Here is a 27,953-nt window from a genome sequence, read left to right on the forward strand (position 1 = left end):
ACTGAAAAATACCTTAATGTCTCTTCCTGGGCTGACAAAACACAATAGTACTGTCATGTAAGACTCCCTCTTCTACTGTGGAAAAACACAGTAGGAGAAACGTTTAAATGTAGGCAACCCCTTCTCTCCCAATTTTGTCTTTATGCTTTTTTTTTGTCAGACCAAGTGAGATGTGCAATAGTAATAAAAGAGTATCCTAAGCCATGAAAGGCTGAAGTGCAATATCCCTCATAAAATTAATTCCTGGGTCCCCACCTTCCTGTTTTGCTTATAACTCTGCCTCTAAAGTAACCTAGATGAGAACCACAAAAGGTGTCGTCCTCCTCCCCTCAGGAGAAGCCCGAGCAGAGCCCCATAAAGTCTGTTTCCACTGTAGGCATAATTCAAATCTTAGTGGAACCAGCGGGAATATATTTACCAGGTTCAGTTAGCTTTGCATCCAGCTTTCTTCATTAATGGTAGTGGCACTATACAATCAATAAACATTAAGATGAAGCAATCATACAATCATTTTCTCAGTGAGAAATTAGCATATGCTACAAATAAGAATAATTAAATTATGAGAGGAATCATTATTACAATTCAGTACAGCTAGAAAAGTTGTTCCTAAAACAAAGAATCCAGAAAATACCAGCTTCTTCCCCTCAAACAAAAAGTATACTAAGAACCAGAAGCAGAGGAAAAAACCTTAGGCATGCAAATCTTTTCTTATTCTAAGAGTGAATAGTTGATGCATTACTTGAATATACTGTATCTAAGATCCAACATTGGGGGAAAAAAGATCTTATAGTATATACAAAGTGTTATACAGATGCAGATATTTTTAACTCTATTTTAGTAGATATTAAATCTGGATGAAGATGCATCACCAGTCATTTCAAAACTGCTAAAATCTCCTTTCTATTGGACAGGTGGTAAGACCACAACTTTTAAAATAGCGAAATCAATCATTTGACATTGTTTCTGCTGGCTTCTGACTGTTTCTTCCCTGCTAAGGGAAGAGATTCAAGACTGGCATTGCCCAGTGTTTGAGTACTGTCCGTAAAGCTATAGCTGGACAATGAACTTTGTGTTTTCATTACTTTACAGAAAGAACGGTGAAGAGTGAAATTGAGAAAGGCGTGAATTAACAGGGGTCATGTTTACCTACCGATAAAGTTCTGACATAAGACTTGCCACATGCCAGAAAGTTACTGCACAGAACACTCAATGGTCACTAAGAACTAACTGAAGACACCAGGAAAAGCTTTTATCCATCCAAAAAACATCAGTTCATCGAAGGAAAAACTTCAAAGTATATAACTTCCACTAGAGTTCACTGGATTTGTCACTTCAGATATAAAACACCTAGATAGAAGCAGAGTACTGAGGTTTGACTGCAATTACCTTATCTTTCCTATTTTTAGTGACAGGACCAGATTATTTTAAGTGCATTTTATAGAAAACCCTTCTTTACTGAAATATAAAGACTGTAATAAAGACAATACAATGTTTTGAAACTGTTTTAAATCCTTCACTCAGCTTTGCTTCTACAGATTTAACATGTAGGGGTTCTAATCTTACTGCTGCTAATTAGAGCTTTAGTGTAATTGTGCCAACAGGGTGCTTGGCATAATAATTACTATTGAGAAATTCTGGTGGAGCAGTAACGTGCCCACATAATACAGATATGTCTAATATTATACAGCAGTCACCTTTGTATGTTGACTCTTAAGTTGGATTTTAACCAAGTAAGGGGTTATTTCGCCTTTATTATAAAGCTCAAAAGGCATATACATATGTATGATTTAGGTATTCATTTTTTCCTCTTTGATTCTTTTGAATATTAATTAGGTAGAAGAAAACTAGAAGGCACATTTTATTCCACATCCTTCATAATTTAGTCTAGTTTGGCATGGGAAAACAAACACAAATGCTTATGTTGGCAGGTCATACTTCTAATGTAATATTAGACTTTCTTAGGATAATGTCCTCAGCTGCAAAGTTTACCATAATATACAATAAACTGAACTAAAAACAGAGGATGAGTAAGACTTAAAAATCTGCATTTAGAAAGTGCCTGCGCTGCACTCCATTACAGTCTTACTGGTTTTGAAACAAATCTTTATGTAGCTACTGGAATAAATCTATTCAGTGAAAATACATAAGACTTAAACCTAAGGGACAATGCAGGAACACTAACAAAGATATAGAAGAGCATTTTTGAACAGAAGAGCATTTTTGATCACTTAGTAACGTTTACTATCTTACTGTCTAAGAAGTTTCAGAGAATGAAACTTTGTTAATGATGTAAATCTATAGTGAAAGAACACTTACCAGGATTGAGATGTTTTGTTTGGTTTTGTGTTTTTTACCTCTAGAAATATCAGCTTCAGCCATATAATCATTAAAAAAAAAAAAAAAATCTTATTATGGATATTTGTTAAGAAGGACTTAAAAAGCAATTTAAACACACAAAACCTGCACAATATAATAAAATAAAAAGTAATAGGCCTTTTCAGTCTAACTGTAGAATCTTCTTTTTAAAAAAATGTGAACTCTTTAAAAGAAAATGTACAGCATGGAGCCTGAACCAGAGCTCCATCTAGAACAGACAGGCTTGTTTTTACTGCCCCTTAGTGCTTCCCTTTTAAAGTGACAGGAAACCAATTTCTGATTACAAATCAATAGGTTAGCATGCTACATCAGACAGTAAATTTAGTTGTTGATATGAGACCATGGAAGAGGATATCAGAAAACACCAGGTGTTGCCATTTTGATGCATACAAAACCCAGTAAACAGTATTGCTTTTCTGCAACTCCACATTTTCAAGGAACAATTCTTAGAGTAAGTCACATGTGGCCTATTTATCATTTGTGGGTCACAATCAGAATAAAAAGCACAACAAATATATCACATACATAAAGTGCATAAGTTTAAGTCTCAAAAACAAGAACCACTGAAGTGTGCTGTATTAGTTAATATAATGGAAACAAAAAGTATGTATGCTCCTGTCACACAAAATACCTTTTGATGAAGTCTCTTTTTTCTTTAAGCTTTTAAGATAATCTTAGAGAAATCATCAAACTATAAAAAGAAATCAATAAAACAGAAAAGGTTCCCATCATCCCCAAAAAAATCCATAACTTTTGCATTTTAATAGAGACACTACAAGACTATACCAGTCATTTTCTTTCTGATGTGTTCCTTTGATTTCACTCTTATCTCACAGGACTCTTGACTTTCCTGAGAAAGGGATTATTGAATTGTATGTCTCCCTCAGATGCTCTTGATCATTCAAGTAGTCTGTACTTAAGAACGTTACACAGTCTGCTCAGCTGCTGGCTCCTTGGGAACTCATCAGGGACTGTCATCTTAATATTAATTGGGTTTTGTGCAGGAATCCGAGTCCCACAATGAGAAGGTTTCAAGACAGAAGATTATGCCCAAAGCCAGATATAAAGACAAACATATTTAGCACAACAATTATGATAATTGCAGAAACACTCTGCGAAATAAGTAAATCTGATTAAGGGCACTTCTACATGATCAAATATTAATCTGATGTCTTCACTCTAACCTGGTTTGAACATAAGAGGCTTCTTATGGTTTTATGTATTAACAGATTTGTAGAAGCTGAACTCATAGTACCTAATAATATGGTACATCCAAGTCAATACAGTAAAAGGATCTTTACGGAATGTAATCCACTTAAATTAAAAATAGACACAGATTGAATCATAAAGCTTAAATTAAAATTGACATACAGTCAATCAATAAAACATTTTATATAAAGCCTTGTATAAACTACCATAACATTTTTTTCAATCTCATAGCATAAAAAACTTGTGTGTATTTCTTTTTATTGTATAAAGACTGCATCACTTCAGAACAAATCATCATAAATACCACTCGGACAAAGACTTAAAAGTTTCCAGACTCGCATAATATCCAGCAAATTAAATACACCTATATTTGCAGATGTGAGATTTATTTCTCTTTAAAAATATGTGTATTAGCTGTAGAGCTCCGAAGTATCCAATTAAACCATCTTTAAAATCACTATGATTTATAAAAACTGTGGGCCAACACTGTATATTTGAGTGATGAATAAGACAATGGCAGCAAAATGAAAAAAGAGTTTGCAACACTGATTTCTCTACATATGTGTGCATGCACATACTTGTTTATAAATATATACAGACCCCTCTATCAAAAATCCATACAAAATCATGTTTAATATTCTGTACATATATTTAATACTATCATGACAAGTATGTTCAGTTTGTTATGCACAGACCAGTTTTGAATAAATCTTAAGCTAATATATACAGTATGCATACTTTTTAATATAAATTTGCAGAGGTAAAAGCAATGCCTGAGAGCATCTACACTATATTTGCATAATCATTTAAGTTAACTCAGATGAAAGCTTCCAGGTATAGCTAAGTTTTCAAAATTGAACATAAAGCATTGGAAAACTATTACAGTAATATATGCACAGAAGCCTACAAAAAAGGATAATATATCAAAAATTGTAATACAAAAATGAATTATTTCAACCTGAGGAAGAAACACACACACATAGATGCCTATCTATCCATCTTTATTTCTAAGTATTAATCACATATAGACCTTATGTGAAAGGTAAATCTTGCCAGCATGGCTTACCTCCCATAGTAATTAGGCTTGTGTTTCTGCTTTATTAACTCTGATACAACAGTGTCCTGCCCTCTGTCACCAGGGGTACTAATAGATGATAATCACTACGATTTGGAAACCATACAAATTAAATGATGAAGTGAGATGAAGTGTAGTAATGCAATGAGTTCAAGGACAAGCAAGTTAGTAATTTCAACACTCATTTTCAGGATATTAAATAGGAAATACATGAAGAAATTAGACCACAGTTTATCACAAAAAAATAATAATTTACATTTACAAGTTAATTATACATATTTCTGAAATATTAATGTTTTTAAGGTGATACTAAAAAGTTTGCTTTATGCAAGATAGTTTACTTTCCCCTAAAAGAAGCATTAGAAATATATCTCATTTATAAATGCAATGAAATTTTTACAAGATTTAACACTCCCTATGGACAATTTTAATTTCGTGTGGACAGCAAGTATATTTTTCCAGTCCAGTGATAGCAGGCCTATATTAGTATATTGGAAATACGTTTTTATCTGCATTACTACAATATTGAAGCTGTGATACTGATTCTTAGCTCCTAACTACAATTTTTCATCCATTAATCTCACAGCAATAATAATGTAAACCTACTGTTAATTTTTTAAAATCAAGTGCTTAATTATACAGAAACATAACTCGGGCGACAGAAGTAACTTAACTATGAACAGCTGTCAGCATTTTCTTCGTTTAGAAGTTTTTAAACTGTTAAAACTTGTGATGAATATCACAATTTTATAGCAATTTCAAAAAGAGGCTTCAAATTCTGAAATGTCTGTTTAAATGATAGATTTTCTTTAAAAAAATTATCAGCTTTGTAAGAGACAATTAAAGCACTGACATGAAGATACTAAGTCTGAACATTGTCACTGTGCTTAACTATCTTTTCAAATCCATACTTGTCTTTGGTTGCTTATCAATAATTCATTCTTCTTATCACATTTATTCTTTTCAATACACAAGACATTTAGTTTCAAAGTAAATCTAAGACTCCCACATTTTTAGAAGGTAGAAATATATGTCAGTATATTTATTGAAAGCCAAATATGTTTCAGTATAAGCTAACATTTTAAAAAAATATTATTGAAAAATTTTCTGCCAGACAGCTTTTTTTTTTTTTTAATAAGTAAACAGGTGAATGCAGCTACTTAAACATATTATCCAGTTATCTAAAAAAAGCGCCTGGTTCTTGGGAAAACAATCCATGTTATTCAAATCAAGTCACATTTTCCTAGTAGTGTTCTAAATCAATATATTCACTTACAAACAATTCACCCTAATATTAATAGTTTTGAATTCTGTTAGATGTAAGTTTCAACAATCAGGATGCTCTGCAGAAACATAATTCTGCCTGGGCCTATATCATGCACTTTGAAAGCAAATACTCTTCATTCTTTTTCAAACTAAGCAAGTACAGTACATTTTTAAACATTGCTTATAACCAAAAAATACAAAATACTATTTGTACCTTATTCATGTATATTGATATAGAAATATTATTTCATTCTTTAAAGTGTTAAGATAAACAGCAATATAGTTTCTGAACTGAAACTGAATTCTGCATGTGAAAACTATTTTAAATTATATCAAAACTTTTAACAGCGTAGGACTGCTCTCTACTGATCTTACAATTACAAAGGATGTATTTTACTAGAGTGCCACAAAATGTATATAGTCCACATAATGCTATTCCATTTCACATTTAAAAGGCTCAAAAACTATGACTTAAAAAAAAGCGTCCTAAAAATTATAGTTTCCATCTTTGAAGAGGAAAGGCTTAATAGACAAAAGAAGTACAGATACTTTGCTAATAATCATCCAACTAGCTACTTTCTGTTCTGATCAATTGTTTTCTATGGTTAGCATGTTTACATCCATTCAATTCTAGATGCAGATTATGGCAATTAGATATTTATCCTCCTTAATATACACTGTTTTTATTTATGTTGAACTTGAATCCATTATCAGAAACAAAGCTGCATACATATAACCCTAACCAATTGCTGGAGATGCGCACAGACTACTGCTTGTTTACTTTGGGTAGACTAATCTTATGGCATGCATTAAAAATGTTGTACTTGTCACTGACTAATACAACAAATTGAAACCTTGGAACAATCTTATTTACAATTCAAGTGCTCTGTATTTGATTCTTGCTTCAGAATTTTCACTTAACCCTTTTGTTAAATAACTGAATCTCAGAGCAATGTACAGCTACACTGCAATTTAAAACTAAATACAAGATAATTTCATTTGTTACACATAGTTTTTATCGAAAAGATACATCCAGAGTGCATTGCCTCACTGTATACTTTTTAGGCCCTCAGTTAGTATGCAGTATATAATTGAATATTTCAACTGTTTTGTACTGTTCACACAGCTAGGGTTATTGCTGAAAGAAAAAACCCAAACTTTCCCTCATCTGTATTCCATAAATAAAAAGCTTAGCTGCTGTTTTTACTTACAGTTCCCAGAATTTCTTTCTCTTCTAAACCATTTTAGCTCTTAATATGAAAGTTTTATTAGTTATTCTGTCAGAAAATTCAAACCTTTACTAAGTGACATGAACAGTTACAGTTGGTTTAAGTGTGGTTGGGTACCCCTGATTCCATCAGGAAAACAACTAAACAATATATGGCATATGTTAACATCTAAAGACTGAAAACATACCCAGTAAAATAGTCCCCCAGACTTAAAGGAAATCACTACTTAATTCCACAAACATTTGTTTCAGCTCAGGAATTGCACTAGAAACTTTAAGTAGTTTTCTGGTTCAAAAATTACTCTAGTTGATGTGTGGAGTCATAAGATGCTGCATAGCACCATCTGCTGGTTTGAACAATGGGCTTTGGAGACAACATGTCCAATTATTCTTCGTGTTATCTGAAATCTAAAAAGACAACATTCCACTCACCTTAGTTCCACAGGATTTGTAGAATTCTGCGTAGATTCACTGTACAAACTGACAGAGAATGAGAGAGAGAGATACACACAGAGAATCAGATGTGTACTTAAAGACATCTGAAAATCATACAGAGATGAAATCTGAGCAGGAGGGCCTTATTCAAAAGAAAAAAAGAAAGCCGAATTTCCTTTGTCCCCGTCGAGGGAAGCACTCATTTAAAACTGTTTCATGGACATTATTTTCTTGCTTCGATCTAGATACCTTTTCTTTTGGAAGGAAATTTAGGAGGTTGTTGAACATAGAAAGAATTTTTTTCTTAAGCAAGAATGTCACAACAGTTTTTATCTTAGATTAATCCTTACTTAAATGCTAAGCTCAGAAACAGTTATTTTTGGGTTATAATGAATAAAGACTTTTAAAAATTGTATAAACATAACTGATGAAGAATATATTTTGATTTTGTCCATGCTTCATACATGCAAGCAGATTAAAAAGAAGTGGTATTTGGAATGCTGTCATTACAAGATTATGAAAGCTAAAACAGCCTCAGGAATATTTTCTGAGAAGTGATTGGTAAGCAAGTTGGGAAGCTGTTTAAGTTTATGTTTTTATTCTTTTATTGTTACTTAAAAGGAAAATACAACCAACCTCACTTTAAATGGAATTGTTGGCCACATCAACACAAAAAAATAACATTTTTTCCCCCCAAAATGGGACTATCCAGACCTCTGAATTGTTAACCTTTTTTTCTATGCAGTTGACATTTGAGCAGTAGCCATAGACTTGATGTAAAAATTAAAGACAAATTCTGCAGCATTAGCAGAGCTCCTTGTATAAGCGCCACCCTCACACTGTAAGAGTACGGATGATAGGACTGGGTCTGACAGTCCTTCCTCGACGACACCACTCAAACTGTGGTAGCAGAATTCTGCAGATGGAAACCCAGATTCTGCTCACACCTCTGACTGCTCCCTGTAAATTAATTTGTTTACTTGATGCCTGTTTCATGAGGTGCATAGAGGCCTTAGGTGGTACATGTGCATACCAAAAATATCACACGTTTAGTACCCACTGTGGGGTCCTGGCCACAGCGTGCTCTGTGACAGCTTGATGATAAACAGCTGGCCTGCTTGTGGAACATGCAGAGCACACTGGGCAACATGAGCAAGAAACAGGTAAGCAATGTTAGCAGAACTCACATTTCAGAATAATAGGACAGGCTACTTAGAAAATCCTATTGCTGAGCTGTCCAAGCTAAGAGCGTGGTTAGAACTCAGTTCAATGCCTGGTAAAATAAGCATACTCTTACCAATTTCAGCAAGAGCTAGCTCACATCTTCAGGGCAAAAATTAAGAGTCAGACGAATCCCTCTCCCTCTTCCTCCCAACAATTCACAGTCAAATGCCTTTGTTACATCTACAAATGACTCCAATTAGTAGAATTAGTACTTCATATTTAAGCCAGTGTAACATTTGAGATAAAAAAAATTCAGAGCAGTCTATTTTTCCATTCAGTAAACTAGGAATCAAGCCAGTGTGCCTGCCTTCTCCTGCAGCCACCATAAGGTTCTACCAAGCTCTGTAAATCCAAAGGACAATGCATCATTGCTTGTCTATACCATAGAACTGAAGATATGGAAACATACAATAATCCTGGTTAGCACTGGTATAAATAGGAAAAGATCAAGGTGGTCAATAACAGATAAGAAAAAGCCTTGAGCAGGCTTATCAGATTCCTCTGGCAACAGTACCACGTGTCAGAACAGTCAAACCTCAAAAAATACAAAATGCCTGTAGTTTAGAATACTCTCTACCTTATAAGTATTTTTTATAAAGTTTTATTTGGTATTGTTCATCCCACAATATGCTTCTATTTCAGATTATAACAGAAAACTCTTGCTAAACTTGAGTGACTCAGTACTTACGTACTAAGCATAATTTTATTTCTCACTGTAGTGATATGTAATCTCCTCAGTGTGATGTCACATGAAAGTTTCTTGCACAAGTTTTAACATGACAATAGATGTTAAACAACAACAAGAAACAAACACACAAAAACCCAACAAAAAAAAAAAAGAGAAAAAGTGATCTAAAGTGGTATCTCCAGCTGGACTGTATTACTTACTTGGCACAGTCTAAATCTGAATTCTTGTGTCAGCATCTTTACCATATCGACACATAGCACAACTTTATTTTAAGTCTTTCCTAACATTGTAAAGGAATAAGTTTAGTATATCAGAAAACTACAAAATATTGAGTCATTAATAGCAAGAGGTGTCCAGCTAGCTATTTCAAGCCTTAAACAGTTGATTTTTGTTCTTATCAAAATGACTACATTCTTGCTAATTCCTAGTATTCTTACAGATGTTTTAAACTATGCAAAACACATCAGCTTAAAGTTGTAAGTAGACACTTCTACCTACCTACCATCTTGCAAATATATCAAATATTGATGTGCCAAGAATCCAGTAACCCAGATGAAATCTCTAGGATCACAGATAACAGTACAGAGTTGGACATTTTCTCCTGAGTTCAATAAAGGCATAACGTTGCAGAGATAACAGACTTTACTTTCAATCACCTTTAAATGTAACTTCATTTTTCAATTTTTTTTTAAATTTTAACACAACATCTGAAAACAACATGAAACCTCTCATATAAATAACTAACCAGAAAAGAGATTATTTTTCATGAATTTCAAGGGAATTTGGATTACACATTTGACATTTGTTTTACAGACTCTGTGAGACAGGAAACATTTCTTCCACATTTTTGCCAAGTGCCCTAACAAACAGAGCACTTAAAAAAATCTCAGTGGCAGCCAAGACAAGTCCTGTCACAAACTGCATTTTAATTAAATACTATGCAGACTAAATCAGTAAGAAATCCCAGTTATTCAACAGCTTCACTGAGAACAGATACATGCACTATGAAAGGAAAAAAACTCAGCAAGGTATCACTTATTAGGATCTGAGTATCATTTAATTGCACAGAAATGAGATACATATGCTTTGAACTAACGTGGAAGTACTTATCCATAAAATAGCATTTATCAAAGATTAACATTCTCCAACAGAAAAATTTTCAAGCTACTGCTGATGGCCACAAGAAACTAAAGTTAAAACTGGAGATGGCAAAAACAATTCAAAATTCTGGTTCGAGCATATTACTGCATGAATATGATCGCCCATGGACTACTGAATATTTGAGATCACTACATCCTCATATAGAATGAGTCTGAATCATAGCTTGCTTATGGACAGCTACAAATGTAAATGTCTATCATGAACAAACAAACAAACAGATCTTTGTTGTTTCAAAATAGCGACACATAATTTTTCCACTAACACAGTACTATAAATACTAACTTCTGCAACCAATTAAAGAATTTGCAAGAATGACCTCAAGTAATAGATGTGTATTGTGCCTGCAGCTTAGAAAGTTTTGAGAATGCCTTAATTTTCATATGCTAAATTTATATAATCATTATAAACGCAAACTTAGAGCCAACACAGTGGATAAAAGGGTGTAAGAAAAGAAAATATAGAATTCCAAAGTCCACAAGTAGCTCCACCACAGCATGTTTTACTGACCGCAGTTTCCAAAGCGCTCAGCACCGGTCACAGAAGCTAGGGACTAGGATGGACTTCAGGTGATAATTCATGTTCCACTTTGAACATGTCTCCACTCAACAGGGCCTTACTCTTGGTTAGCACTATAGCACTACTATATTTTACAGTATTAACAATACTGTGATCTCTGTTGCTATACTTGTTATTTCTGTTCTATGCCCTTGAGTTTACAGACACCTTGCCTGTTTGCAGAAGAAGCTGCCATTACAGGCTGCGGAGTCAGTAAAATTTGCTACAAAAGGATCCTGAAAGGATCACGCGATGGGACTCATTACATTCCTACCCCCTTTCATTAAAAAAAACCAAAAAAAACAAACAAAAAAAAAACACCAACAAAAAACCAAACAAAAAGCACAACACAAACCCAAACAAACCAAAAACCACAAACACACTCACAAAACCAAAACCCCTCAAATTGGAAAATAAATTTACATAGAGAGATAGAGCAATTGTCATGAGTTTCTGTGAGCATTTATTACAAAGTGAAAAACCTGGCAAACAAAGTAACCAGGAGTGCACTTGGAGCCCTACCCAGCAAGCTCAATAGCTTAAATTCTTACTATACCTTAATGGCGTGCATCTAACTGGTAGAAAATCCTATTTTTCAATATCTTAACGTAGTATATTGATTTTTCGTATAACTACTGCCACAATTCTGCAAAGGTTATATATGAGCACTTGTCTAAGTGTGTTAGCAGGCCTACCAAAATCTATGCAAACAATCATAAGCAGGCATAAACTACAATATCTTATTAGGTATTCTAATGACATTTTTAGGATAAATGCATTACAATGTTTAGCCATTTGATGGAACGGTATCTTAAAGCATTCATTCCTTGCCTGTTTTAAGCTTTCACCTAATCTAAGATCATTACTGCAAGAGCTCTGAGGATACTCTATTTCATAAAAATACGAGGCTTAACTGTTCCATTCACGTTAGTGCCAAAGACTCCAAAGACACTAAGCAGTTGCCTTTTCAAAATATTTTCTTCAAAGAAAATTCTGACACCATGCCAGAAAAATGTTTTGGTATAAATACAGAAAGAATAATATGGTTTTGAATATTTTTCTGTTTTTAGATCAGCGCACAAAAATAATTTTAGTATTAATAGTTCTCAATTAAATATTGAGTATCATCACCTATGAAGGCATAAATGTGCTACTGGATGAGTTAACTCAAAGAACAACCCGTCTTGTACTAAATTAATGATTGGCTATTTAAATCTAACCTGAATGAGAAGGCAAGAAAGGAGAAGGTAGTTCCTTGCAAACACCTAGCAACAGACATCAGCAAATACTACATATTAAAAGAAATTTTTAAAAATGAAAAAGAAAATATGAAAAAGTGAGAAATGAGAAAACAAAAAAAGTTTAGACTGATGGCTAAATTCCATCTTTAAGTTCTCCTAGATCAGCTAAGTAGAAAAATAGCAAGTGAAAAGGACAACAAAAAATAGTTTTCTGATGCAATATCCATGCTGTGACATTTTCTTGAACAGACTTAAAAGCCACAGTATCCAAGCAGTACATGAAAGTTTAAAACCTGTCTACAGAAAGCTAATTTATACCTTTTGTCACTGAGCTTAATATATATTAACTCTTCTGAATACGTATATGCTACATCATACTGGGAAAGAACACTTTTCAACTCTGGATCATGGGCTGGCCTGCTTAAATCCAAATTCCCTCCCTAGCTTTAACGAGCGAAGTAGAATGTGATCAAATACACCCCTGCAACATATTGGACTCTGTTGCTGCTATCTTCACCTCAAAAGCATGAGGCCTGTAGAATATTATTTAATGCCCATAAAGAATATCTTCCCTCTTATCAAGGACATGCATAATCCAGTGACAAGAACTCTTAAGAAAAAAAAAATTGAGCCTGAAGACATGGCCTTTTTAATACAAAAAGACAGTTCTATTTGGCCATATGCTTTTGATGTAACAAGCAAGTGTGACTGGGATTCAAAGCTTCCCAGACTATGCATCAGCAGAAACAAACCTTGAAGATATACCATACCGTACTGTGCCAAACTGCAGATCCAAGTACAAAATTATGGTCAATCATGGCCATGAGGAGATGATGCAAAGGTACACCTATGCCATCTCCCCAAATTCTTTTTACAGGTTACATGAATACAAAGATTAATAGAACTCTATGGACAAACCACAATGACAATGGAAGTCTTCACCAGGCTCCTTTAATAGAGATGCTTTTCCCACTGTAGGAACTTAGCAGATCCTAGTGATCGATGCAATGTTTACTTCTTGCCACAGATCCAAATGATAGATCCAAGTGATATTTCATCTGAGCGAGCAGGAATGGAATTGGGAAGGTCAAAGTTTGACTAGGGTTGAAACTGGTGAGGAATGTGAAGTGGTTCAAAAACTAACAATGTCAACTATGACCTGCATGGTGTAATGTACCTTCAGCAAGTTTGCAGATGATGCCAAATTGCTTGTGGATGGAAGCAGCTTATATTCAAAGGGATCTCATCAAGCCAGAAAAATGGGACAACGGAACCCTCACAGAAAAAAGGACCTCTTTTGGAATACAACAGCTCCATGCAGTAGTGCAGGCTAAGGACCACGTAGGTAGGTAGCAGTTCTGCAGAAAAAGGTCTTGCAGGCCTTAGAAGAAATAAGTTTTTAATCATTAGAACAGACACTCGAAGAGACTATGTTATCTCCAGCTTCTGAGATTTACTGAATTCGGTTGGATAAGTCCTGAGCAACCTCATCTAACTGGGAAGTCACTCCTGCTCTGAGCAGGAGGTTGGACTAGATAAACTTTCTCAGATATAACCTAACAGCACTAGCACAGGATTCATGACAGTGAACTACTTTGACACCATCAATGAAGAATTTACTGTCCGAAACTGTAGCTTGTTTGTGAATATACAGGTGAGAGAGAGAGAGAAAGGCTAGACAAAATATTTTCACCCTTTTTCCAAAATAGCATGCACATTTGACAGCATTATTTATAGTCAAGTTTTCTAAATAAGCTGGTCAGTTTCTGTGCTGCTTGTGTGGGCTTTTCCCACAGTAATAGGAGTCTTTGCTTTAGGTAAACATAACTCCAAACCAAGCCAACCAGTTTGTGGAGGAGCAAAACTAATGAATCCTCCTTTCCTGCAGAGTTCTGCCCCAAGGTTGATAGCTCATGTGGCTTCCCCACATTTCTAATAAAGGCTGAGATTACATTATACCCGTTCCTCTCAGTGGAATACGAGCTTTTTCTTCTAACCATTGCTTATTCTCCTAGGACTCGTAGAACTGAAATATCTTTAAGATTTCTAGCTCTCCATCACATTTACTCTGGAATGACCAAACTCAAAAAGTTTTTAGGAATAGATGCACAGACACTCTCACACACAGTCAACATCACAGCCCAAAGAAGTCATCTCTCTGTCTTCAAGCTAGAAAACATTAGTGAGCCATGTAACTTGGAAGTTCTGTATGCATTTTTAGTAATTTCCAGTTCAGAGTAGTAACTGCTATTGGTCAATAGCAGTTGATCTAGATGTCTAGAAAACTAAAATGACCTCAAAAGATGGCTTGCCAGAAAATTCTCATCATGAATCAGAAAAAGTCCTATTATAAAAAGAACAATGAGTTTGTTCCTATGAAACCGTTAAGTGAAGATTTTAAGGAACATCAAGAAAACAATCTCTTAACTTAATAATCTAGTCCAGAACTTGCACAAATGGAATTATTCAATATAATATATTTCTTCAGAAAAGAAATAGTATTTCAATTTCAAAATTAAACATCAGTCCTAATTGATTTGCTTCCCCTCCTTGAATTTCTACAGGTCTTCCCCTTTTTTCAATTTAATAACAGAGTATTTTATAGATTAAAAGCTAAGTGTCTGTTGTTAAACTATTCCTTCTTTGATTTAGAATACATTACGAATTAGAACCCTAAATAGAGAATATAACAAGATTATCATCATGACATCTTGGGAGCTGAACTTTACCTAAGCATAACTGTGATACAGGTTACATGCAAGGTAGAACCCTCAATAATGACACTAGTATTAGGTGCTTAGATATTGAAGGTAATAATTTGAATTAATCCAGTTTGGAACCTCCTTCATAAAGAAACTTAAAGAGAATTAGCCAGTTTCAAAGGCCTAATTTGCTTCAGTGAATTTGCTTCCAAAATTGAAGGAACTACCTAGAAAAAGATTTTTTAAAATCTGAGCTCACAAACCCAATAAGGATAAAGCCTTAGTCTTAGTCTTGAAAATCAGGATCAAACAGAACTGCTTAACATTATTCTGGCCTGATATTCACACAAACACTGTCTTCACACTCTGTGTTTGGTTTTGTTGTGTATTTTGGGGGGGTTCTTTTTGTTTGTTTGTTTAACTAGTACATTGCTGCAGGTATTAAATCTTGGTTTGTATTTGAAATGATGTTCCTTTAACATGTATACTCAGAACTGTGGACCTGGGTCATCGGGTGCTACTTCAGGCATACCAATTTGATGTGGTTATTAACACACTACAGATTAAGTACATGACTTACTGCTTTGCTGACTTCTTAGTAAGTGTTCTCCACCTTCAGAGCATCTTTCCTTCCCAGTGTTTTCAAACGGTTACAGATCTGTAAAAAAAAAATTTTGAAAAAATAACTCAAAAAGTATAAGTAGAAATTCTCTCAGTTCTCAAATCTCATTCTTATCTCAACTGCTTGCACACATTTATCCAATCAAGCAAAATATCACACATCATACCAGGCTAATCTCAGATTAAGAAAATTGCTAAAGGTTTATGAAGTCACCCAGGTCAAAAAAAATTACAAATAATTCAAGTGCTGTCAGTTGTTGTGGAGGTACAGGATTTGACTGGGCCCCATCGAAGGGTGAAAAATTTGACTGTTCATGGTGATTAACTGCATCATTTGTTTCCAGAGATCTTGGGTAAGAACAGGGTTGGGCCTAAGAGACAGAAGCCTGAAATCTCTTGGTGAAAAGCCATTTTATCTGAATCCAGAGCAGAAAACACCATGTAACTAGTCCAGGCCTTTATTATAGGAAACCTAATAATCTCCACCAGCAGAAAACTCAAGACAGACATTTATAAGGATACCATACTTGCTGAGGTCACCCTTCTCCCCCACCCCCAGCACTGGTAGCAAGACAAGAGCAGGCCAGCTTCATGAATTTTAAGAATTTATATGCTGCTGCACCTTTCAATGTCTAACAAAGTGAGCCAGCGAAAGACCTACTTCCACATGAAAGGGATACCTTAGCAAAATGGGAACACCAAGCTATGGACAAAAGCTAGCCCACAGCAGAAAAAAAAGGTCTTAGACTTTGTGAGAAGGGAACAGTGACCCTCAAATTTTGTCTAGACCATGCATTCTCCCTCTTAACCCCAGAGTGGGGAGGGTTGTATTTTCAAACTTTGTGGGTATTTTGGGAGATTTAGGGGTTTGTTAAAACATCTTAGATATATGCGTGTGTGTTCATACAGTGAAACAAAAATACACCCTGTCCCCTCCAAAGACTGTCACTTCACTTGGTTGTTCAGACCAGTTACTGAGAATAACAAATATACTTCAGAAAGTCACCTTCTAAACACAGAAATTCTACAAGCAACTCATTCAGCATTAGGTCTTTGCTTTCAGATTTATGCTATTTTTTTCAGCTTGCATTCATGTCAATACCACTCTTACTACCCGAAAGTCTACTACTTCTCTCATTTATCTTTTATGTACCTGAAACATACAAAAAATGCACTGAATAAACATAACTGAAATATACCATGCAGAGATGGAACATGGAAGGAACATGCCTTTCAGGATGTTAAACTCTTTCAAATAATGTTGCCATGAGTCAATGAAACAGTCATTAATTCCTACCTCTTCAACACTTTCTACCTTCAATTAATACTCAGTATGTTGGATGCTGAAAATAGTATATTGCACATGCCAGCAGTAGTGAACACACTAATTTCAAGGGTTGTGTTCACTAGTTTGTAGCTCTAGTGAACAGTTTGCTGCAGCTCTAATTTTTATGTGCTTTTCAAAGGCAGTCACAAAATGAATATCAAAGCACATAAGTAATCCACATTGGGAAATCTGTCAGAAATTGTTGGGAAAATAAAGTGAATCAATAGCATGTCAAGGGACTCAAATGGAAAAAATATTGAATATTCATTTTCTTGGTTTCAGAGGGGTAGGGATTTAGTAGAACTGGAGCAGCTTGTAGGATTTTTGACTTTCTTGAAAACATTTTTGTGATGTGCTTTGAATTCAAAATTTAATTAGTTCCCCTAAAATTACGTTTTGCATCTTCATGTTGTTTACTGATGCATATACAGCATAATCAGGAGAACTAGTCTGAATGGCACAACAACTTTTAAGTACATTGTTGCAAGAAAAAAAAAGTACAATAACAAGTATTCATGTTTGCTCATTACCATGCAGAAACACATGGAAAGCAGCTATACATTTGAAAGTGCTGCTAGAAATGCTGCTAAGTAGAAGCAAATATAAAAAAATACCTGAGTTAATTTCAATGCTTTAATGAGATTTACAGCATATAAAATATACTTTTTAAATGTGGTTTACATTCCAGGAAATGTGATATGCTTACACAAGCAACTCTTAATGGAGGGCTATGTCTGTGCAGTTTGTTACTTAGGCTGCAAACTTGCTTCATCTGTTTGCCAAACAGCTGTAAATATAGTTCTACACAGACCGTATTATACAATTTTGATATCTGAATAAACAGAAGCACACTTCCATGTTAATTTTTTTTGTAAGAAAAAAAAAATCAGGCCCCTTCATCTCACGCATAACACAAGAGAGAAGAAATTCTGAAATAAGTCCCACAAAGTATCCATTATGAAGCGGGGGTGGGGGGGAACCAAAACAATTCCCTTACTGCTTATTTATTTTTGCATATAACTATACACATATTTGCAGGCAACCCAGTAATCCATTCATAGAGAAAGTTAGGAAATCTCCTCAAAGTCAAAGCTTTGCCAACCAGCTAACCCTTGGGTCACATTTATTTTACTATCTTCACCTGCCCCTTCTTTGAAGAATCCAAATAGTAAGTCAGTAATTACTTTTTAAAAAGTGAAACAGATATTCAAAATTTACTCAAACAATTAAAGAAAACACAGTACTTGTAAACACAATAACAACTTCCTGATATTTAACGTTCATCCCTTTCAGAAATTGTTGAAAAATATGAATGGACCTACAACTTAATTTTAAAAATTGTCATCCATAGAACATGCTTCCATCCTGACATCATAAGATTTTTTTTTTATAGTTCTCTCATTATATATGAGAGAACTCCCTAATATAAACAAAAATGATGAAAATATCATGTAACAAAGATTAACTACTTTTGATAAAGCAGGGAAATTCTACATTTACTTCACAGAAGCCAGAAAACCACTCTCACCATTCTTAAGTAACAGCAGGAATAATAACATAGAAAAAGCACAACTTAATTCGTTTTTTTAGAACTGTTCCTTCCTTTGCCTTAGAAGATTAACCTTCAAAGAGACTGTGAAATCACTGATGTAATTCTTTTCAAGTCAAAGGGAAAAGAAACCTGTAAATACCAAACATTTGCTCTTTAGAGCATAACAAGAAAAAAAATAAAGATAACCAGTTTCCTAAAACAGGTTAAGAAAGTATTGTCTAATAGTTCCCTAATACTAGATTATTTTATTGCTTTTTTATTAGAATCTATTTTTAATTTAACAATAAGACTTCATATCCCACTTTAAAAAAGCAAAACAAAACAAAGAAACACCTTAGTCACACTATCAACCATTACTCCTATCTCCTCCTATGTCCTTTCTTACGAAAAATGAACTTCTAGTTAGCGTGTCAGTAAGAAGTGTTTCCTCTGACCTCCCCTTGGAAAATTTTTCACACTCTTAGATCATTCAATGGGTGCCCAATTAGAGAGCTTTGAGTGTTTTAATGATGCTCCTTGCTTCTGCCCATATCCAATATGGAAGGCAAACAAAGCCTTAAATACTTCCCAACTCATAACAACAATCACGCACCTGCTTAACATCTTCACATCAAGGCTATTTTGTACAACGGCTGTCTCCCAAAATAGCATAGTAACGGTGAAGAAATGTTCTTATTTTGTAAACTTTTAGCACTTTTGAATTTTGGATGTGTAACAAAAATGCTAAGATACTACTGAAAGGCAAATAAATTAATCTAGGAATTCACATTTCAAATAGTATCTCCCAGTTTGACTTCCTTTCAAATAGTTATTGTTAAAGAGAAGAAAAGACTGTCTCCAAAAAGACCAAAATGCCCAGTAGCCTATATGCACAATTATCCAAGGAAGATAAGCAAAATACCAAGAGAAGCATTGCTCCTTTCTGACTCTTTGTGTTCCCATATTTTAAAAAGCACCTAGAACTAACAACGTGCTCAGGAATCTTACAGTGTGGAGGGTGATTTAGGCAAAAATGGTGAATTTTCACATTCAGGCCACCTGAGGAAGATAGCAGCAATGAAAATGCAGTTATTACAAGGCAACAAGATTGCCTCCACTAAAGTGGATCTGCAGCTACAGTTACTGCCAGTGAAAGAGATTTTCTAAGGAGCAGAATTGCTCTGTCTAAAAAAAATTTTTAAAAAAGCTAAAAGTCATTAAGAAAACAATTTTGCTAGCAAATTTTCAAAATGAGCAATCAATATTTCAAATTGATTATGTTGAATTCAGTGACAATTTAACAAGAATCAAGATTTCATACATTTTATAATGGCAGCTCTCACGAAATGGCATTAAATTCCACCATTATCTCCACCCAAATTTCAGGGTGCTGTATTATTATTATACAGAACATTGAACAATCACCTCTTGATTTTTATTTTGGAGAGCATTCAGCACCTCCAGGCACCAAAAATTCAGCCACTAAAAGGCCACTCTCCCCTCCACTTGACAATCCTGACAGTCTACTACTGCACCTTCATCCTCCATGCTGCATGCATTGCGTATATGTATTTCAACTGTGCATACTTCTTAAGTCCATGCATATAGCCCCCATCTAATACATTAACTCTTATGGGAAAAATTGTTCTGCTACTGATCCAATTGCCAACCATCACACTCTTCAATATCATGGAACTTAGAAAATTGGAAGTCTGAGCCATACAGGAGAATGTTAATCATATCTCACCTGGGAAAGTTTTGCAACCTTAGCAGGAAACACTGATTTGCCAAGGTAATTTGCCCTCTTATTGTAATAAGCTCAACTTTCACGATCTTACATTTCCTGGAATTCATACAAGGAGGAAAACCCACAAATTTGTAAGACTTGTGAAGAAACCAGTAGAACTGGTAAAACAATGATGCTCAAACTATCTGAATGCAGGGAGCTTTACATAGTGAACAGCAAGAGACTATATGAAAACAAGAATGTACTGAAGCAAATGAAATTCTAAAACAAGATAATTACTTAGTTACAGACCTGTTTGACACAGACAAGTGAAGAGAATACTTCTGTAAAAAAAGTCAAATTAACATCTATGGAAACTGCAGTCTAATGTTTCACAATTCTTCCAACACTCACATACCTCATTAAACAGAAACAGCCTTTGTGACCAGCTCCTAAGCAATCTTAACTCTGCTTTAGCAGCATAAAGCTCATAATAAATGAAAAGTGGAAAACTCGTTTTTGGGTTGGGATTTTTTTGGGGGGTGGGGGGGATGGGTGTTTTGATTTTTTTTTTTTTTACATAGCTTCTTCTTAGAACCATGTTATTAGTACAAAAGAGATAACTTCCAGACCTATAGAGCCTTAGATGGATAATGTAATAAGTAAAACTCTACTAATCTGATCTTGTCTCCTATTTCACTACACCTACTACTAAAAAATGTAATATACGTAAACAAAACTTTTCTCTTTGCCCAAAAAATAATTCCAGGAGCCCCATATCACTAAAAATCAAAGGAACTCTGAAAAATATACCAAACATAACATTTAGAGTGATTTACTGGACATGATCACAAAGTGAGAATTACTCAATTCTCAATAACACTACCAAGGTATACTCATTGTCAAAACAAAGCATTCAAAACCCACAAAGTAGTTTTAAGCAAGATAGTTAGTTACATTAAATTTCTTATGCATTAAATGCACCTGCATGAACAAAGATCTTTATTTACTTGGCAATATCATTCAAACTATATCTAGACTACATTAAGCATTACAGGTGTTTCAAAATTCTGCCTAAAACAAGGAAGTTACAACAGTTGTAACACTGTTTGTCCCTTCCCACTTGAAACACCATGCAAACACAGTGCTGATTTGGTGCCAATAGCCCTGGTGAATAATATTGTTTGCTGTATTAACAAATACAACAACAGCTCTACCTTGCATAAGTTTCCTATCCATGAAAGCTGAAGATACTATTCTTTAAAATAGTTTAAAAAAACAACAAGCAAACAAAACTACAGTTCATCTTCATTCTGCCTCCTAATATCTCTCTAATACTAAAAACCTAGCTCCATATCTTTGGTTCTCTTAGATCCATGCGCAGTCCTTGCTTTCTCCTAGAAGTTTTGGCTACTGCTTTCTCCACAAGCCCAATGTGACAATAAGTGCAACAGCAGCTTCCATTGGCTGGCAAGAAGTGAAGCACTTCATGATAGTTCAGCTAGATGTACAACAATCCAGCAGTAATATACAACAGGTCTGCCAATTGCATTTCATATGGTCTATGTGAAATCTGGCAGACCTCCTATATGGCATCTCACTGCTTGAGTTACAACTGATGGAAACGTTTACAAAAAAACACTTACAAACAAAATCGTCATGTTTCACACAGATCCATCTTAATTCCAAATCCAGAAAATAAATTGGCATGTACACATGATTAATTCCAAAGACTGGTGAATTTGAAGTATTTATGATGCAATCATAAATACAGTTCTAATGAGTCAGAGTGACTACTTCAGTGAAATGGATTACGATGTTAAAATTGTTATTATCTTAAACATGAAACCTATCTCCTCCCAGAGTGCAATGTCCAGGAAATTCCATGTGAAATTATGAACCCAGACATCATCCCTATTTAGCAGATGCACATATTTGTTACCATTCAAGTGAAAGAAACTAACACATCTACAATGAAATCTTTTGATACGTGTAAGTGACTGTTATTTGAACTTTGTTTTTATTGCGCTTCATCTGAAATGTCACCCTTTTTACCATGTTGCTACTTGAAGAGTCACAGCACAGGCTACCTTTAGCCCTTCTCCCTTTCTCCCCCTTTTCACCCACAACAGACAAATAAACTGATTTCCTCACCAGCGACAAACAGCCAAAATACACATTAACAACTTTTCTTCAGAGCTTTATTTTTGTGCTAAGCTCATAGTAAAAAAAGGTCATGTGCTAAATATGACATCCAAAAAGTAAGCTCAAGTTTGTCACTATTGAAGTAGATAAGGGAAGAGCAACTGACATCATCTACCTGGACTTGTGCAAAGCATTTGACACTGTCCCGCACAACATCCTTGTCTCTAAATTCGAAAGACACAGATTTGACGGATGGACCGCTCACTGGATAAGGAATTGGCTGGATATTCGCAAAGAGTTGTGGTCAACAGCTCAATGTCTGAGTGGAGACCAGAGACCAGTGGTGTTCTTCAGGGGTTGGTATTGGGACCAGTGCTGTTTAACACCTTTGTCAGCGACACGGACAGTGCAATTGAGTGCACCCTCAGCAAGTCTGCCGACGACACCAAGCTGTGTGGTGCAGTCGACACACTGGAGGGAAGGGATGCCATCCAGAGGGACCTTGACAGGCTTGAGAGGTGGGCCTGTGCAAACCTCATGAAGTTCAACAAGGCCAAGTACAAGGTCTTACACATGGGTCAGGGCAATCCCTAGCACAAATACAGGCTGGGCAGAGAATGGATTGAGAGCAGCGCTGAGGAGAAGGACTTGGGGGGTGTTGGTTGATGAGAAGCTCAACATGACCTGGCAATACGTGCTTGCAGCCCAGAAAGCCAACTGTATCCTGGCTGCATCAAAAGAAGCGTGACCAGCAGGTTGAGGGAGGCGATTCTCCCCCTCTACTCCGCTCTCGTGAGACCCCACCTGGAGTACTGCGTTCAGCTCTGGGGCCCCCAACATAAGAATGACATGGACCTGTTGGAGCAAGTCCAGAGGAGGGCCACAAAAACGATCAGGGGGCTGGAGCACCTCTCCTATGAAGACAGGCTGAGAGAGTTGGGGTTGTTTAGCCTGGAGAGACCTTATAGCGTCCTTCCAGTACCTAAAGGGGGCCTACAGGAAAGACGGGGAGGGACTTTTTACAAGGGCATGTAGTGACACAACAAAGGGTAATGGCTTTAAACTGAAAGAGGGTAGATTTAGATTAGGTATAAGGAAGAAATTCTTCACTGTGAGGGTGGTGAGGCACTGGAAGAGGTTGCCCAGAGAAGTTGTGGATGCCTCATCCCTGGAAGTGTTAAAGGCCAGGCTGGATAGGGCTTTGAGCAACCTGATCTAGCGGAAGGTGTCCCTGCCCGTGAAAGGGGGGATTGGAACCAGATGATCTTTAAGGTCCCTTCCAATCCAAACCATTCTGTGATCCTGTAAGTTTAATTTTAAAGAAAGCATGTTTCTAAAAGAACCAATGAGCCCTCTCTAAAAGAAAAAATGAACCCACTTGAGGAACTACAGGAATGCTAGAAGAGAGGCATATTTAGTACTATGAGTCTTCCCAAATCTTTTATATATACACAAATCTTTTTTTTTTTTTTTTTTTTTTTTTTTTTGAGGCTTAGAGAGAGTTAACTAGAGGCTACCCGAAAGAAGGAGCAAGGTAGGGAAGCAGTAGAAATCTTTCCCCAAAATAAAAGATTCGCTCTGCCTTTGTAATACGACTTTTAGAGCTGTCAGCCACCAACATCCACAGCTTCTGTTGAAGGCGATAGGGGCTATAAATACTGAGACTTCCAAGAAACCAGATCCTTATGCACATCACGCCAGTTGACCTTGGAGGGCGTTTTGCCTCAAGAGACACAACTGAGACTAAATTCATCTAGCATTTCCATTTTGTATTCAGTTATGGATAATAAATCTGGCTGCAGCTCTTTGCATAACACAATTCACCCTAACCATCCTGTTCAACTAGCCAACACTACCCATTGATTGAGGTCACATCCTCCAGCCTTCACCAAAGCCAACAAGAAGTATTGGCTGCATCAGCCTCTCACTTCTCTTCTAATTTTTCTTTCAATGTCATATTCCACATAGGTCTAATGAGATTGAGGAGAAAAGGGAAAAAAAAAAAGAAGAAAAACAAAAAAAAGGCAGCACCTTAGCACAACTTTCTGCTATAACCAACCTGTAAGAACCACAACCAATTCCTTTTACAATTCTTTCCATAACGATAGCTTGGACTGGCATTCAAGTAGCCCAGTCTTCATCAAGATGTATCCAGTAAGTAAAAGCCTGCAAACAGTTGATGAATTTTACGTAAAGTTGGTTTATACAGTTTATGTCAAAATTCTTCTAAAGATAGAAAATTGTCTGGAAGTATTTGAGGTTGTATAAACAGATCAAGTTTTGATATAGGGTTATCTCTAATGTGTGTTTGGCCTGAGGGAGAAGCACCAAGAGTAAGTTCCCAATTTTTATGGTATCTAAAAACAATATAATTTTCAAATGCATCTTAAGTAGTAGCTACTTTATGCTACTACCACTTCATTAGGAACACTTAAAAAGGTCTTTAAAAATTCATATTCACATCCAATGTAATTGCCATTTAAGTCAGGAATTTACTTTTAATAAACACATTCTTGAGCTGGTAACAGTAAAAGCATCATTCAAACATCATTTCCTGTACTAAATTTTACCCATATTAACAGACTTAGCAAAGCATCAACCACAAACATGTCGGTGATGGAAATTTCCTAACGCAAGCAGTCTTTATAGATTTCTGCTATTTCAGCGCAGGTCTCCAAGGGCCATTTGAATCCATATTAATTTCCTTTCTGGCAGTTATGCGGCCATGTATGAACTGCACTATTTCACTTTTAATCTGTCAGTAATTTAGTAATGTGTAAACTAATTATGCACAGATATTAATGTAATCAGTTTGGGGAGCTATAAAATCAATGTGTTTTTACAGACTGTGTTAAAGAGAACTGCATTATTGTAGTCATATGTCTGTTGCTGATAATGTTACAGAATTAAAATAATTGTGATCCATGCACCAATACACATTCCCACAATCTACCCAGTGATACAATACTACAACTTTCTATAGAGGACAGATCAAGTTTTTCAGTAACATTAAAATTAAATCTGCCTGAAAATAATATGTGGCTTCCCATTAAGAAATACAAAAAAACAACTCAGGTTTCCTATAGTGAACTAGAAACGAACTGGCTAGCAACATTTCATCCATAATTCAACCCAAATACTCGGCTTTGCTCCAATGGAAAATGTGCAGGAAAGACTGTAACTACAACTCAACACTGGGCCACGTAAGTTAATCAAGAATCACATTTGAAGCCTCATGTAACAAGTTGTTAAAATTATCAAGCATCACTGTGTATCCAGGCATAGAGCAAAAACATTATCAATGTACAGCAGCTGAGGTGTGCTGCCACAAAGCCTAGCTTTGCTCTCAGATACCCACCTGCAAGTCATAACACAGAGAATCATGCTTCTACCTCATCTCCACCTCTTCCATACTCAAAGGCCTCTTGAACTTCTCCCATGCTTTTCTGCATGCTGATTCCTCAGTTTTCTGTTATACAGGTCATCCAAGACACAGATTTCACTTGTGAAATTTAATAATGCCTTTCACCAACTGTACTTATCATCATACACACATGCATCAGGCCAAGCAGGACAAGAAAGCAGTTCTGAAGTTGCCTCAGCAGTTAAGACTCCATCTCTTTTCTCAGATAATGATTTCCAAGCTTAAAAGGAACTTAATTATCTTTGAAGAGCACATTATTCCTCTCAGATTTATTTGAAAATATCAATGAATTCAAAGTTCTGCCACACCGAGAGTACTACTCACAACATAACTACACCAGTTTTCCTGTTCCCTTACAAAGGCACAATTAAATTATGTGTTAAAGTTTCACGATACAATTAATCCAGTCAGACTTGATCTGCTGCCAAAAGGCCTGTACTTTTCCCCTCTCCCTGCCTGCCCATACTCGGCTCCTGCCTAAACACCACTGCGGCCCCTCCTGCCACTTGCAGCCTCACAGGCAGCTTTGAGCTAGGGCAGCAAGGATACACATTTTGCAGGCTATTTGACAAATAACATCAATATGCAGAGATAAACACAGCTTACTTACAAGTAAATTAGTACTTGCTGCTGGTAAAATTAGGGTTTTTTACATGTAAAAGATATTAAGGCCTCAAACTTTCCATTCTACCCTAGTATTAATTTATAGTTATAAATTCCTTTATTCATGTATATTATTAACAGTACCTTTTATAGAAACAGCAAATTAAATCTGCAAAGCATATATATCTATTCTCGTGCCCTATTTTGGGAAGGGAGCTTCATAGAATTAATTTGAACTTCAAACTGGGCTGGCAGTAGAAAAACACTAGTACTGACTTGTGAAAACATGTTAACACAGACCCCAAAAGGCCATTCACATATTCACCCCACTTTTTTTTTCTTTTAAAAACACAGACACTTTGTGGCATGGAAGTAAACAGTAGTGCTCACCTCACACAAAGTTTATGTACTGAACAAAATGCAAAACGATGCATTTCAAACAGCAAGAAGCCAGCTATTTTCACCTGCCACTTATCAAAGGTCAGTGTATGTTGCTTCCCTATTGAACTCCTACATTGAATACACACACAGAAAACCCTGAGCACGGCACCTGGAGCGGGACAGGGCCCGCCCGCAGCCTCCCCACCAGCTCCCCACACAGCAGGGATGGGGCCCTGACAGCAGTGCACCAGGGCAGACCCCAGGACAGCCCCTCAGGCCTCACCACAGCGGACTTCCCGGGGCCCTGCCCACACACTCTGCCACAGACAGGCTGCCTGAGGGGTACAAAACACAGGAGGAAGAAAATACCAAGCACATCAAATTGCTGCGGCAGCTCTCTCTCACTACAGCACAAAGGAGTAACCACTGGCAAGCACAGCTCTGCCCAAGGCCAGCAGTGTTCCAGAAGGTTCCGGAAGGTTCCTCCCACAGCCTCCAGCTGCACTCTCCCGCCTGCTCCCTCAGGTTCCCCCACCGGAAGCACCCAGCGCAGCCCTGGTAGCTAGCAGCCACCCTGCACACCATGGGCAGTCAGGGGACATAGGGGACCACCTTGTCACCAAAGCATTTCCTTCAGCTTTTGCACTAAGGAGGGGCAAAGCCAGCAGAGAGCCCCCATCACATACCACCCCCACATAGTGGCCTCTAAGCTGCTCAAACCAGAAACCTCAATGGGAAGAAAACCAGCTCAGCCCCATACTGACCATAGCAGAGAAACAACTGCTCACAGGCTGCGTTCCTCCTCCACGCTCCAGCCACACCACCGACTACCACCCAGCAGGGCAGGTTCATCATTTTGCAGAGCTGCAGCTGGTGGGGGAGCAGCAAGAGGCCTACCCAAGAACTTAATGGCAGGTGGGACTGCCTCTCTCTTCTGCACCTGGTCAATCAGGTGAGCTGCCTCTCACTAATGATTTTAAAGCTCTTTAGAAAAACAAAGTGGCCAAGAAGCACTGTGATGGTGTTTGACCACAA

General features: G+C 36.4%; 1 long non-coding RNA gene across 2 annotated transcripts in view; it reads right to left on the minus strand.

Annotated features, from left to right (window-relative positions):
• Positions 1 to 27,733, minus strand: part of LOC127021257 (uncharacterized) — a 217,875-nt gene extending 190,142 nt beyond the window's left edge. Inside the window, exons 1-3 of one of the 2 annotated variants that reach the window (XR_007767187.1) lie at positions 27,683 to 27,733; positions 15,741 to 15,818; positions 7,587 to 7,634 (exon numbers count right to left, since the gene is read on the minus strand). This is a non-coding gene — a long non-coding RNA (uncharacterized LOC127021257). The remainder of the gene's footprint in view (positions 1 to 7,586; positions 7,635 to 15,740; positions 15,819 to 27,682) is intronic. The other variant, XR_007767186.1, reaches the window with a different exon arrangement.
• Between the last annotated feature and the right edge of the window lie 220 nt (positions 27,734 to 27,953).

The sequence above is a fragment of the Gymnogyps californianus genome, chromosome 12 (genome assembly GCF_018139145.2).
Source record: "Gymnogyps californianus isolate 813 chromosome 12, ASM1813914v2, whole genome shotgun sequence".
In the NCBI taxonomy this organism is placed as follows: domain Eukaryota; kingdom Metazoa; phylum Chordata; class Aves; order Accipitriformes; family Cathartidae; genus Gymnogyps; species Gymnogyps californianus.